The sequence below is a fragment of the Lithobates pipiens genome, unplaced genomic scaffold, assembly GCF_037356315.1.
Source record: "Lithobates pipiens isolate NorthernLeopardFrog02 unplaced genomic scaffold, aLitPip1_a1.2 Scaffold_8, whole genome shotgun sequence".
NCBI lineage: Eukaryota > Metazoa > Chordata > Amphibia > Anura > Ranidae > Lithobates > Lithobates pipiens.
Genome location: NW_027507903.1, coordinates 140,109,617 through 140,123,853, shown reverse-complemented (window position 1 = coordinate 140,123,853; position 14,237 = coordinate 140,109,617).

Sequence of the window (14,237 nt, the reverse complement as noted above, 5' to 3'; positions counted from 1 at the left end):
AGTTCTTGTATGTGTATAAGCATGTACATCAGGGGTGTCCAAACTGTGGCTCGGGGCCAGATGCAGCCCTTTGCTTTCCTTTATCCGGCCCTTAGGGCACTAATCCTCCCACTGATACGAGACACTATTCTGCCATCTAACATCAACAATGGAGCACCATTTCTTCCACTGACACTAATAGGGCACTATTCCTCCTTATGATACATACAATGGGGCACTATTCCTCTACCCTAATACTAAATGTGGTGATGTTTACTCCTACTGATGCCAGAAAAATGTCAACTCCCACTGGCCATAATCTGGCCCTCCTGAGGTCTGAAGGACAGTAAACTGGCCATTTGTTTAGAAAGTTTGGAGATCCCGGATATACATTGCAATCATATGTAGGAATCTATTCTTTGTTTTAAATTGTCATTATTGTTTTATTAATAATGTGTTTTTTTTACTTTTCTGCTTTACAAATGGAAACATGCTTAAACTGTGCTTAAATGGAAACAAATGCATTTATTGTGTGTATTTGTTTTTTATTATACAGCCATTGTTATTTGTCTTTGTATGACTTTGATGCCACTTGGTAAAAATGTTCTTGTTAGTCCCAGTACAGTAATAATTCTCTTATTTGGGTTCTCAGATTACAAAATGTAAGAATTCCTGATGTAAAATGAATAGTAATGACTAGTTAAACATTAGAAATTAAATACAATTAGATGCAGTCCCTAACCAGAACATACACTAGGGAATTTAATAAAGCCCTAATGCCACTTTTCTAGCAGTATGACCCTTTAAAATGGCCTGGGTTAAATGAAAAAATCCCTGCCGCCTGTTTCCGTAGCTTTACCAACACATATGCCAAATTCAGGTAGTTTTTAATAGATACTAGTGAACCAAATTAAACATTAATTACTTTGAGTTTGTAGTTAACAAAACTTGAGGTAATTAAGCCAACTCTAAGTTGGCATATGGAAACAGGCAGTGCTTGTCTCTGTATGCTGTATAGCAGGTAGTATGTTTGCCACTGATACCCACACACTTCTCCATCTGTCATTGGTTGTTAAGGGTGCTGTTGGCTTTGCAACATACAGCTTTGTAGCAACAGTGATGCTGACAGTGGGTGGAGCCTGATGGGGAAGCTGAGACACTAGTTCCTCTTTAGGTGCACTCTCTCCTTGTGATTGACAGCAGGCAGTGGGCGCATTCTATAGCCAATAGTCGGCTGTCTATTGGCTATGGATCTCCCTACTGGCTGCTGTTAATCACAAGGAAAGCAGACTTGATATGGAACGAGTGCCTCAGCTTCCCCATCAGGCTCTGCCCACCCATCCACAATTCTCCTCAGTGCTGCATTGTCTGTGTGAATTAGCTCAGCTGCACTGGGAATGGAGTGTCAATAAGGACTTTCCGGTCTCAGTGCTCCAACGCATGCAGAGCTTGACACAAATTCATTTACCTGTTTACAACAGATACATGGATCTACAGCTGGCACCAATATTTGTTGCTTGGAGGCATGAAGAAAATCTAAAGAGTGTTGTATCCACTCTTTATGAATTTTCCAGAAAGAATGTTATCAAGAGATATTTAAAACGAAAAAGGATTTTCCTGCCATTTTCTGCAAATGGTTTTCACTGCCCATCATGTGTGAACAGCAGTGTCTTAATAGGCAAGCATCCTTTGAATAACATATTGCACTATTTGAATATGTAATGCATACTATGTTACTTGTACTTATATACTATATGTTTTGTTCTTAACTTTAGTGATGTACATACCCAACAGTGTTACCAACTATCAGTATTTTTACTGGCAGCCAGTATAAAATAGGCATATTTCTTCTGCCAGTAAATGCCAGTGACAGGAAAAGGTTGGCAGTAAAAATTATGGTTGTAACGCTCTGCTTGCAACTGTGCATCCAGAGCCAACCGAGACCATCCGAGTGCCTGCTACAGTGTGTTCGGGCAGTGCCTGTGGGAGGTGGATCTGGTGGAGGTGGTATCTGAGTGTGTTGTATGATATCATTGTGCAAGGAAGCAGAGCAGCTGGAGCCTCATGTGTGGGTCTCTGGTACGGGATCAAGGCAAGCTGGAAGTGGGACTGTCAGTATTGGTTTGGTGTCATCATCATCTGTGCTGTTGCACACTGCTGTCGGTGTCACTGTGAGGGTCAGTTTCATGTATATGTGCCACCCATTATAATTTCGTCCCTGAGCTACTTACTAACTTTCTATATTGAAAATAAAATCTTTTAGGTTGGCAACATTGATACCCAACCAGTCCTGAAGAAGCAATGAGAATCGTGAAATGCGTTGACATCTGCATGTGGAGAGACTTTTTGCACCCCCGTGACTGCTGTTACAAATATTTTGATAATGCAATAGAGCTGTACACAGATCATTTGGGTGTCTCTTGTGATTTTAATATGTGTATGATAAATTATTAGATTTTATGTTTTTGCCTTGTGTTGTGCCTTTAAAGTGGAAGTAAACCCATCGATTTAAACAGTTAAAAAAAAAGGCATGCCGGGAATGCTAACTGCACATTGGCTGTGCTCTCAGCCAAACTATCAAACCATCCAATGGCTGGTGTCATAACGAATCACATGTGCAGCACCATAGCAGTTGAAGATTAAACAGAGGCAAAGATGGCAGCTTCCTTGGCTGAAAACGATAGGGGAGTTTACTTCCACTTTAAAGTCTACTTTTCCTGAAACAGTTTTGATTTCTTAAGCAGGCCATACATGGTCGAATTTCGAACAAATTTTCTTTTCAAAATCAGAAAATTTTTTGTGATCCAATGATGCCACCACTGATTTTCGAAATTTGGCTGACCAAGCCTTCAATTTCATCTCATGATGCTACAGAAAGAATTTTCGTGGCTGGGAATCTTCTTTTCTCTCCGTAAATTTTCTTTTCTTATTACATTTCTCACACGATTCTCCCATCATTGATTAGAAAATCGTTTGTTTTTCAAAAAATTTCCAACATGTCCGATTCCTCAAATTTCATTTCTACACAAAAAACGGCTGTTGCTGCAGCCCACTAATGGTGCGAAATTCATACGAGAATTCTGAGATACGATTTTCTAAAGAAAATTATTTCGAAATTCGAACCGTGTATGGCCGGAATTACTTGTATTTGAACATTGGGGGATGTGGCACAGGGGAGGGTCTGCTTTCTGATTTTGCTCTCTATTATTTTTCTCCTTTGTATCCATAAGCATATTATACCAAGATCCACAATTATTAACAGCAATATAGTCAGGTTTCTATGTGCTGTAAGCAGTTACTTTAAGTTCTGTTTACAAAGCTTTAACATAAGGATAGACAGCTTTATTTTCAGCCATGTGACAAATTTTTCATAAGTCACTGAATTCAGCTTAAAATAACTGTCACCTCTATGAAAATAAGGATCCTTATGCTGGTCTGTTCACTTTATGAATTAAGCCCTTTTTCTAATATACCTCTTTTATCCTCTCCAACTTGTCCCTTCTGGAAAGGGATTTCTCATTGGACACAATGAATACATGCACAACAATTCTCCTAGTAGGTACAAACCATCATTATAGCAATGAGACTATCTGTAATAAACCATGAATTAGCAGTTATGTACCAAAAGTACCTTGTCATCTTATGAACCAAAAGTACCTTGTCATTATCTTAATTAGGCTAGTTTTTATTATAATTCTTTACTATAATTCTATTCTTGGTTGGTAGTTGTAGGCAGATTTGTATTCAAAGTGTGTTGTGCCATTGCTAGAATCCATTGAATAAATTCAGCATAATTAGTGTGTATCCAGCAGCAAATATATAAAAGCTTGTATTTAGATCATCCTTATAAAAACAGAAAATAGGTTAATCTATGACTACATCACTAGACCTGAACCAGTATCAGATATGGGCCTAGATTTTTAATGCATCGATGTTATGGACTTCATGGCGCTAGCAACTCAGCACACATTTCCGCCCTGCTCTCATGACGTCAAACTGTCAAGGACAAAAAGCAGGTATCAGTGAAGACTCAGGAAATGTGTATACAACTACGCAAATTGGAAAGTTGATAATCAAACCTTGGTTTAAAGGTCAGGTCATTTTTGTTATGCCAGCTTTGGAAAATACTTTGTTTAAATTTAGGCATACTCGCAGGGGCATTTCTATTTTTAGCATCATCGTTAACCATTATTGGTACACTTTTCCTTAGATTGGCCTGTATGCAAGGTGAGGTCATCACAGGCATAGGAAACCACTGCAAGGACAAGAATAATATGAAGGGGTCGCTATCGGAAATTTAACCTCAGCTATCCCTACAGGTCTGTGAGTGGTTGCAGGCCTAGTACCTGTGACCATTTTGGTGGTCGGGCATTTTTTCATATTATTCATCTAAAAAAATTCAAATATATTCCAACCCTAAAATTATATATTTGCGCACAGCTATCTTGCAGATGTAAAAAGGATATCTATATTTTTACAACTTTCTATAGACATTAAACAACATTAATATAACACTGTGGCAGCTGAACCCATACAGCTATTAAAGTGACTGTTGCTAAAATAAATCTTTCCTGGGCTTACAGTATAATACCACAGAGAGATGCACAGGTGTCACACTTTTTTTTCCCATTACCTGGAAGTGTGCTTTATTTCTAGATATGCAGCTTTAAAAAAAAAATATTTGGTGAGCTAACCTTCAGAATCCTGGTTTAGTCACTTCCAGTTAAAAGGTAACAACAATGGTAACATTGTTCTTGTTTTATTACCATTTCATATGGTCTTCAGTTGGAAACTTTAACCACTACAGATCCGCGCTATAGCCTAGAGGCGATTCAGTTTGCATTGTGCGCTATATAAGTATTTCATTCATTCATTCATTCAATGATGGTTACAGCACGGACCTGCTTTGCCGGGACGACATCTATTGACGTCATCCCTTGCCCAAGCGGCCTGCGCGCCCCCTGCAGGGCACCCGCTCTGTGATCAGCGCATCTATGAGACTCACTGGATTATAGATCGGAGTAAGGGGTCGATCCCTTACAGTGCCCATCCGTGCCACCCATCAGTGCTGCCTTATCCGTGCCCATCAGTACCACCTTATCTGTGCCCATCAGTGCAGCCTATCAGTGCCCACCAGTGCAGCCCATCAGTTCCCACCAGTGCCGCCTCATCAGTGCATATCAATGAAGGAGAAAAATTACCCGTTTACAAAATTGTATAACAAACTATGAAACATGATTTTTTTTTTTCTAAATATTCAATTTTTTTTGTTTGTTTAGCAAAAAAATAAATCCCAGCAGTGATTAAATACCACCAAAAGAAAGCTCTATTTGTGGGAAAAATAATAATAAAAATGTCATTTGGGTACAGTATTGTATGACCGTACAATTGTCATTCAAAGTGCGTCAACGCTGAAAGCTGAAAATTGGTCTGGGCAGGAGGGGGGTTTAAGTGCCCAGTAAGCAAGTGGTTAACCACTTCAGCTCCGGCAGATTTGGCTGCTGAATGACCAGGCCATTTTTTGCGATTTGGCACTGCGTCGCTTTAACTGACAATTGCGTGGTCGTGCGATGCTGCACCCAAACAAAATTGACGTCCCTTTTTAAACACATATAGAGCTTTTTTTATTTTTTGCGCTATAATCAAAAAAAGAGCAATAATTTGAAAAAAACACAATATTTTGTACTTTTTGCTATAATAAATATCCGATTTTTTTTTTATAAAGCTATTTTTTCTCAGTTTAGGCTGATATGTATTCTTCTGCATATCTTTGGTCAAAAAATCGCAATAAGCGCATATTGATTGATTTGCGCAAAAGTTATAGCGTCTACAAAATAGGGGATAGATTTATAGCATTTTTATTATTATTATTTTTTTTTTTTACTAGTAATGGCGGCGAGCTGTGATTTTTATCATGACTGGGACATTATGGTGGACACATCGGACAATCTTGACACATTTTTGGGACCATTGGCATTTATACAGCGATCAGTACTATAAAAATGCATTGATTATTGTAAAAATTTCACTGGCAGTGAAGGGGTTAATACTAGGGGGCGATCAATGGTTGAACTATGTTTCCTGGGAGGGGATTCTAACTGGAGGGGGAGGGGATTGACTAGAGAAAGTGACGGATTGTGGTTCCTAGCTAATAGGAACACATGATCTGTCACTCCTCTCAGAACACAACAGGGAAGTGTATGTTTACACAGACTCATCCCTATTCTATGTCTCCTGCTCACGATCGCTCATAGTCGGCAGTCATCCCAACTGTTGGCCACAAGTATTGGCACACCCACTGCGCAGCGGGTGCGCCTGCTATCCCGATCCAGCGAGCCGACGTATAGCTACGATGGTTCGCGTAATCGTGCCGACCTGCCAACAGTATGAAAATGATGACAGTATGCAAGGATCGTTCACTCATAGGTATGAACACAAGGTGTGACAGATGTGCCTGGGAACACCCTAATCACCCTGTGTGCCAGATCTGATAGTAAGGCAGAACAACCAGCCCTCCTGTACCAGGTCTGGGCCCCCTCCAGCACTGCCAGTTTCTCCACTTCTTACTTTCTCCGGCTGCACTTCTCACAGTTCTAGCATCTGCGCCCTCATCTACCTACTGTCCAGGTCCTCTGTGTGCCCTTTCTCCTGCAACACTGCTGGCTTCCCTCCTCTCTTCTTCCTCTGGCAGATTCTATGGGCACACAGGGGGATGTTTCAGGATGGAGAGCCTCTCCCTTTTCTGAATAAACACAGTGAACGATCGGCATTGATTGCTCCTGTGTCCATTCATCTTAGAAGCATAGTAAACTATGCTTCAGTTTGTGAATGAATAGGTGAATGAATAGGAAGTCTGTGGGCACTTCCTATTTATTCAGCTAAAGGCTGCAAAGAATGGGGCTGATAAATCTATGTTCTTAGTCCCTTTATGTGTTCTGATTTAAAAAAATACCTGAAAAAAAAATGAATTTCTGCCATGGCTGCAAAGCATAGTGTTGCAACCGTGGTAAGTGTACACTCTAGCCACTACCTCTGTTGCTCTGTGTTTGAGCTTTGGGGTGCACTTCCTAATGTAATAGGCCGTGCACACCTATGGGTCCACTGTTGTCACCATAAAGAAACCTGCACTGACAAACCATGTAGCCTGGGTGCTTGCATGTAGACATAAATGGCTGCAAAGAAGCTGCGGGAGATCAACAGTACTGGGATGCAACAAAGGATGAAAAAAGGTGAAAAGCAACTAACCTACTTCAAAAATATTGCAACTGTTGATAACAAATAGTGTTTTAGCAACCTAAGAGTGTACATCTAAAAAAGCTTAAAGTGATAGTAAAGTCTGTTCTTTCTACCACTTGTAGCAACAGGCAAGCCTATAGTAAGGCTTACCTTTAGGTACTGTGAATATCTCCTAAACTTGCACAGTTTAGGAGATATTCAGAGTGCATGCAGCCGGTGACATTACCGGTGCATGTGCTCTCAAGGCCTGGTGTACCTTTAAAGCCCATGTCATGAATGCCAGCTCCCGCGCACATCAGTGGGAGTGACATCATCGCACCCTCGGCCACTCATGTAACCAGCGGATGCGAACCCGGAAGGAAGACCAGGGGGAAGATGTCAGCCCTCTCAATAGTCTCCGCCCCCCCCCATACATCGGGGAGAGTCAAAGAGGGGCAAAGGTATCATATTGCCCTGAGGTATCTAACCAGCTACCAACACATCTGCCTATTTATGATGGGAGGCATCAAGATGCTATTTAGAATGTTCATGTAAAGCTAAATGGCTCCTTTAATTGCTACTTTCCATAATGTGCTGAAAAGGTGTCCATATATGAAAGATTTATGTCTCCTGATATGGTTTTCTTTCAGCTGGATCAAGTTGGAAAATGTGGCCAGATTGCTATTGATTCTCCACTGATAGGTCAATGGTGTTGGCACCTCCAATCCCCCCCCCCTCCCCTATAGCTTAAACATAAATGATTATATAAGCTGAATACATCCAAATGTATATGACTTAGCGTATAACCTGCGTGGTCCAATGACCACCAAATTAATTAAATGAATTACTGAAAATAATAGAGGCTAATAAAGTGCTAGAACAATACAGTGCATTAACAACAGTGCATATAATAATCAAATACAATATCTGTTTGTATAAAGTACATTCCTAGTGATGACACTGTGATGCATTCAATATGCATTCAACATAGTCCAGTGATATAGAGTGTTCTTAAAGTGCATAAAGTGCACTCACTGTGGAAATAATAAAGTGCTACCAGCTGTGCAAAATACAAATAAAGTGCAACAAACTTTGGACTTTGGACATTTTGTTGCACTTTATTTGTATTTTGCACAGCTGGTAGCACGTTAATATTGCCACAGTGAGTGCACTTTAGGGCCGGTTCACACAGCGAGGCGCGGCGAGGCGTCTCCGACTTGCCTCGCCGCGACCTGCGGGGACCTCAGCGGCGACTTGCAGAGGACTTCTGTATAGAAGTCAATGCAAGTCGCCCCCGAAGTCGCCCAGAAGTCGCCCAGAAGTAGTACAGGAACCTTTTTTCTGAGTCGGAGCGACTCGAGTCGCTCCTCTCAGAACGGTTCCATTGTACAGAACGGGGGCGACTTGCGGGAGCGAGGCGAGGCGAGCCGTGTCGCCTCGCATCGCTTTGCTGTGTGAACCGGCCCTTATGCACTTTAAAGAGGAAGTAAACCCTGATGGGTTTACTTCCTCTTTTTTTCCCTGCAAAGGTAAAGCATAATGGACTACTATGCATCGCATAGTAGCTCATTATGTGTCACTTACCTGACACAGGAGCCAGCGAAGTCGCCGCTGATCCCTGTAGTCCGCCGCATCCATGTTGCTGGTGGCGTCTCGCAGCTCCGACGAATCACAGCGGCGAAGCCGCGATGACGTCACTCCCGCGCATGCGCACGGGAGTCGACAAATTAGGCAAATCCATTCATGGATTTGCCGCATTTAGTGCGCCTGCGCGCCGCTGTCTACGGCGCATGCGCCGTAGACAGCGGTGCCCATTTTCGGGCAAATATCTCCTAAACCATATAGGTTTAGGAGATATTGCTTGGACCTACAGGTAAGCCTTAATCTAGGCTTACCTGTAGGTCCAAGTTGTTTGGAAGGGTTTACTTCCTCTTTAAGAACACTCTATATCACTGGATTATGTTGAATGCATATTGAATGCATCACAGTGTCATCACTAGGAGTGCACTTTATACAAACAGATATTGTACTTGATTATTATATGAACTGTTGTTAATGCACTTTATTGTTCTAGCACTTTATTAGCCTCTATTATTTTCAGTAATTTATTTAATTAATTTGGTGGTCATTGGACCACGCAGGTTATGCTCTAAGTCATATACATTTGGATGAATTCAGCTTTTTTAGTTTCATGTGAGTGGTGATCCCTTTAGATTTGGCAGCATTTCCATACATTTTGTTTGGTTGTATAGTGGTGCAAAAGTCCCCTTTTATATTATATAATAAATGATTATATGATGCAATCACCTAACTCGTCTAAAGCTGAACTCTGGGATATAGAAATATTGTCTAAATACAAGAGGCATGTGTATTCTGCCTTGAATATTGGTGTGCTTTGTGTACAGTGCCTTGAAAAAGTATTCACACTCCTTGAAATTTTCCACATTTTGACATTTTGTTGCAACCAAAAACATAAATGTATTTTATTGGGATTTTATGTGATAGACCAGCACAAAGTGGCACATAATTGTGAAGTGGAAGGAAAACGATAAATGGTTTTCAATACTTTGTATAACCACCTTTTGCGCAATTACAGCTGCAAGTCATTTTGGGGATGTCTCTACCAGCTTTGCACATCTAGAGAGAGAGACAGTTTTGCCCATTCTTCTTTGCAAAATATCTCAAGGTCCTGCAGATTGGATGGAGAGCATCTGTGAACAGCAATTTTCAAGTCTTGCCACAGATTCTCAATTGGATGTCGGTTTGGTCCATTCGAACACATGAATATGCTTTAATCTAAATCACTCCTTCGTAACTCTGGCTGTATGTTTAGGGCTGTTGTCCTGATGGAAGATGAATCTCTGCCCCAGTCTCAAGTCTTTTGCAGACGCCAATGGGTTTTCTTCTAAGATTGCCCTGTATTTGGCTCCATCCATCATCCCATCAACTCTGACCAGCTTCCCTGTCCTTGCTGAAGAAAAGAATCTGCACAACATGATGCTGTCACCACCATGTTTCAAGGTGGGGATGATGTGTTCAGGGTGATACGTAGTGTTAGTTTTCCGCCACTCATAGTTTTGTGCTTTTAGGCCAAAAGTTTAATTTTGGTCTCATCTGACCTGAGCACCTTCTTCCACATGTTTGCTGTGTCCCCCACATGGCTTCTCACAAACTACAAATGGGAGTTCTTATTGCTTTCTTTCAACAATGTCTTTCTTCTTGCCACTCTTCCATAAAGGCCAGATTTGTGGAGTGTACGACTAATAGTTGTCCTGTGGACAGATTCTCCCACCTGAGCTGTAGATCTCTGCAGCTCTTCCAGAGTTACCATGGGCCTCTTGGCTGCTTCTCTAATCAATGCTCTCCTTGCCCAGGCCTGTCAGTTTAGGTGGATGGCCACCACAACTTTATCCTTGGGCTATCTGGTGTGTTCCTTTGCCTTCATGATGCTGTTTGTTCATAGGTTTTCTAACAAACCTCTGAGGGCTTCACAGAACAGTTGTATTTATACTGATATTAAATGACAAACAGGTGGACTCTATTTACTAATTAGGTGACTTCTGAAAGCAATTGGTTCCACTAGATTTTAGTTAGGGGTATCAGAGTAAAGGGTTTGAATACAAATGCACGCCACACTTTTCACATATTTATTTGTAAAAAAAATTGAAAACCATTTATCATTTTCCTTCCACTTCACAATTATGTGCCACTTTGTGTTGGTCTATCATGTAAAATCCCAATAAAATGGTTGTGACATGACAAAAAGTGGAAAATACTTTTTCAAGGCACTGTATATCTGAGCAGTAATCCAGAAAATCTTGCAGGAACTTCCTGTGGCAAAGACCGGTCATTGCTGCTTTCTTCCTTTGTACAGGTATTCACCCCTCTGTAGTTTTAAGCAGGCAGCCTGTAGTGGGCGAAGATGCTCGGTTCCTCCCACAGTTCTGCTCTCTGCACATACTATGTGCAGCACAGCAGGGGCAGCTTTTTAACTGGTTGCTGACCGCCGGCAGTCAAATGACGGCCAGGCGGCGCAACTATTGTGGCAGGAGGCCGTCATATGACGGCCTCCCGTTTAAACAGGAAATGCGCGTGATCGTGCGCGCGCATCAGCTGGCTGGACCATTGGCTGGCTGTTTACCCACGTGATCGGCTGTGATCCTTTCACAGCCGATCACTAGAATGTAAACAAACCACGGTAACAAGATGTTACCGGGTTCTCCTCCTCACACACCGATTGTGTGTGAGGAGGAGATTGCGGTAACATCTCGTTACTGCCTACAGTGTACACCAATCACACTGATTGCCCCCCCACAATAAAGAGGACCTGTCACCACCCCTCATAGTACCTGTCAATCACAGTCCACCAGAGTACCTGTCACAGTCCATCAGAGTATTTGAGTACCTGTCACAGCCCATCAGAGTACCCGAGTACCTGTTCCAGTCCATCTAAGGAACCCGCGTACCTGTCACAGTTCATCTGAGTACCTGCCACGGTCCATCAGAGTACCCGAGTACCTGTCACGGCACATCAGGGTACCCGAGTACCTGTCACGGTCCATCAGAGTACCCGAGTACCTGTCACGGTCCATCAGGGTACCCGAGTACCTGTCACGGTTTATCAGGGTACCCGAGTACCTGTCACAGTCCATCATGGTACCCAAGTATCTGTCACGGTCCATCAGAGTACCCGAGTAGCTGTCACAGCCAATCAAAGTACCCGAGTACCTGTCACGGTTCATCCGAGTACCTGGGTACCTGTCACAGCCCAGCAGACTACCCGAGTACCTGTCACAGCCCATCTGAGTACCAGAGTACCTGTCCCAGTCCATCTGAATACCCGAGTACCTGTCACAGTTCATCTGAGTACCTGAGTTCCTGTCCCAGTCCATCTGAGTACTCGAGTACCTGTCACAGTTCATCTGAGTACCTGAGTACCTGTCACAGTTCATCTGAGTACCTGAGTACCTGTCACAGTTCATCTTAGTACCCGAGTACCTGTCACAGTCCATATGAGTACCTGTCGCCGCCCTTCAGAGTACCCAAATACCAGTCACCAAGCCATCAGAGTACCTGTCACCAGGCCATCAGAGTACCCGAGTACCTGTCACCAAGCCATCGGAGTACCCGAGTACCTATAACCAGGCCATCAGAGTACCCAAGTACCTGTCACCAGGCCATCAGAGTACCCGAGTACCTGTCACCAGGCCATCAGAGTATCCGAGTACCGGTCACCAGGCCATCAGAGTACCAGAGTACCTATCTCCAGCCCATCAGAGTACCCGAGTACCTATTTGCAGCCCATGTCTCATAGAATATACGTTGGGGTGTTTTCTTTCCAAAATGGGTCATTTTGTGGGCAATTTCACTGTCCTGGTGGTCCAGGACCTTCAAAAGTGTGATAGGTAGGAATGAAATGAGATGTGTCATTTATGCTCCTAGAACGCCTGAACGTACTACTTCAATGTTCGGCTGTGTAAAAGTCCTACACATGTGGTATCGCCATACTCGGGAGGACTAGCAGAATGTGTTTTGGGTTGTAATTTTTGCTATATACATGCTATGTGTTAGAAATATCTTATAAATTGACAATTTTGTGTAAAAAAAAAATGCGTTTAAATTTTTTCCCACATATTCAAAAAACTTCTGGAAAAAAATGAACCTTTCAAAAGACTCATTATGCCTCCCAGATTATACGTTGGGGTGTTTGCTTTCCAAAATGGGGTCATTTTATGGGATATTCCATTGTCCTGGTACTCCAGGGCCTTCAAAAGTGTAATAGGTGGTTGAGAAATGAGATGCGTCATTTTTGCTCATAGAACGTCTGAAGGTACTACAGCAATGTTGGTGCTCTGTATGTGGCCAGGCTGTGTAAAAGTCTCAGGCCGCGTACACACGCGGGGACTGTTCGCTCAACTTTGTCCGCTGAACAGTGTTTCAGCGGACAGTCCGCTCGTGTGTGGGCTTTCAGCGGACAGTTTCAGTGAACAGTCTGCTGAACAAAGTTTTTCGGAATTTCCGAAAAACTGTCCGCTGAAACTTTGTTTCAGCGAACAGTCCCCTCGTGTGTAGGCTTGTTCGTCAAACTAAGTTCCGCGCATGCTCAGAAAGGATTTACACGCCGAAGGTTGCATTGCAGTGTATAGGACGTCGTTTTCTAGTCCCGTCGTACGTGCCGTTCACGTCATCGCGCACGGTTTCAGCGGACTGTTCGTTCATCGTGTGTGGGCAAGTCCGTCCATGCTAAGTTTGAGCGGACTGTCCGCTGAAACTGTTTGACAAACAAAGTTGAGCGAACAGTCCCCGCGTGTGTACGCGGCCTCACACATGTGGTATCACCGTACTTGGGAAGAGTAGCAGAATGTATTTTGGGATGTAATTTGTTGTATGCATATGCTGTGTGTGAGAAATAACCTGATAATATGACAATTTTGTAAAAAAAAAAAATAATAAAAAAAAAATCTTCATTTTGCAAAGAATTGTGGGAAAAAATGACAACTTAAAAAAACTCACCATGCTACTTACTTAATACCTTGGAATGTCTACTTTGTAAAAAGGGGTCATTTGGGGGGTATTTGTACTTTCCTGACTTGTTAGTGTCTCAAGAAATGAGATACACCTGATGTACTGAAGGCCTGATCAGATGTGATCAATTTTCAGTGATTGGCACCATAGTTTGTAGACTCTATAACTTTCACAAAGACCAAATAATATACACTAATGTGGGTTATTTTTACCAAAGATATGTAGCAGTATAAATTTTGGTCAAAATGTATGAAGAAAAATGACTAATTAGCAAAAATTTATGATAGAAACAAAGAAAAAGGCATTTTTTTTCACAAAATTTACGTTTTATTTTATTTATAGCACAAAAAATAAAAAACCCACTAGTGATTAAATACCACTAAAAGAAAGCTCTATTTGTGTGGAAAAAAAGGCCGCAAGTTTCATATGGGTACAGTGTTGCATGACTGAGTAATTGTAATTCAAACTGTGAGAGCTCTGAAAGCTGAAAATTGGTCTGGTCAGGAAGGGGGTATAAG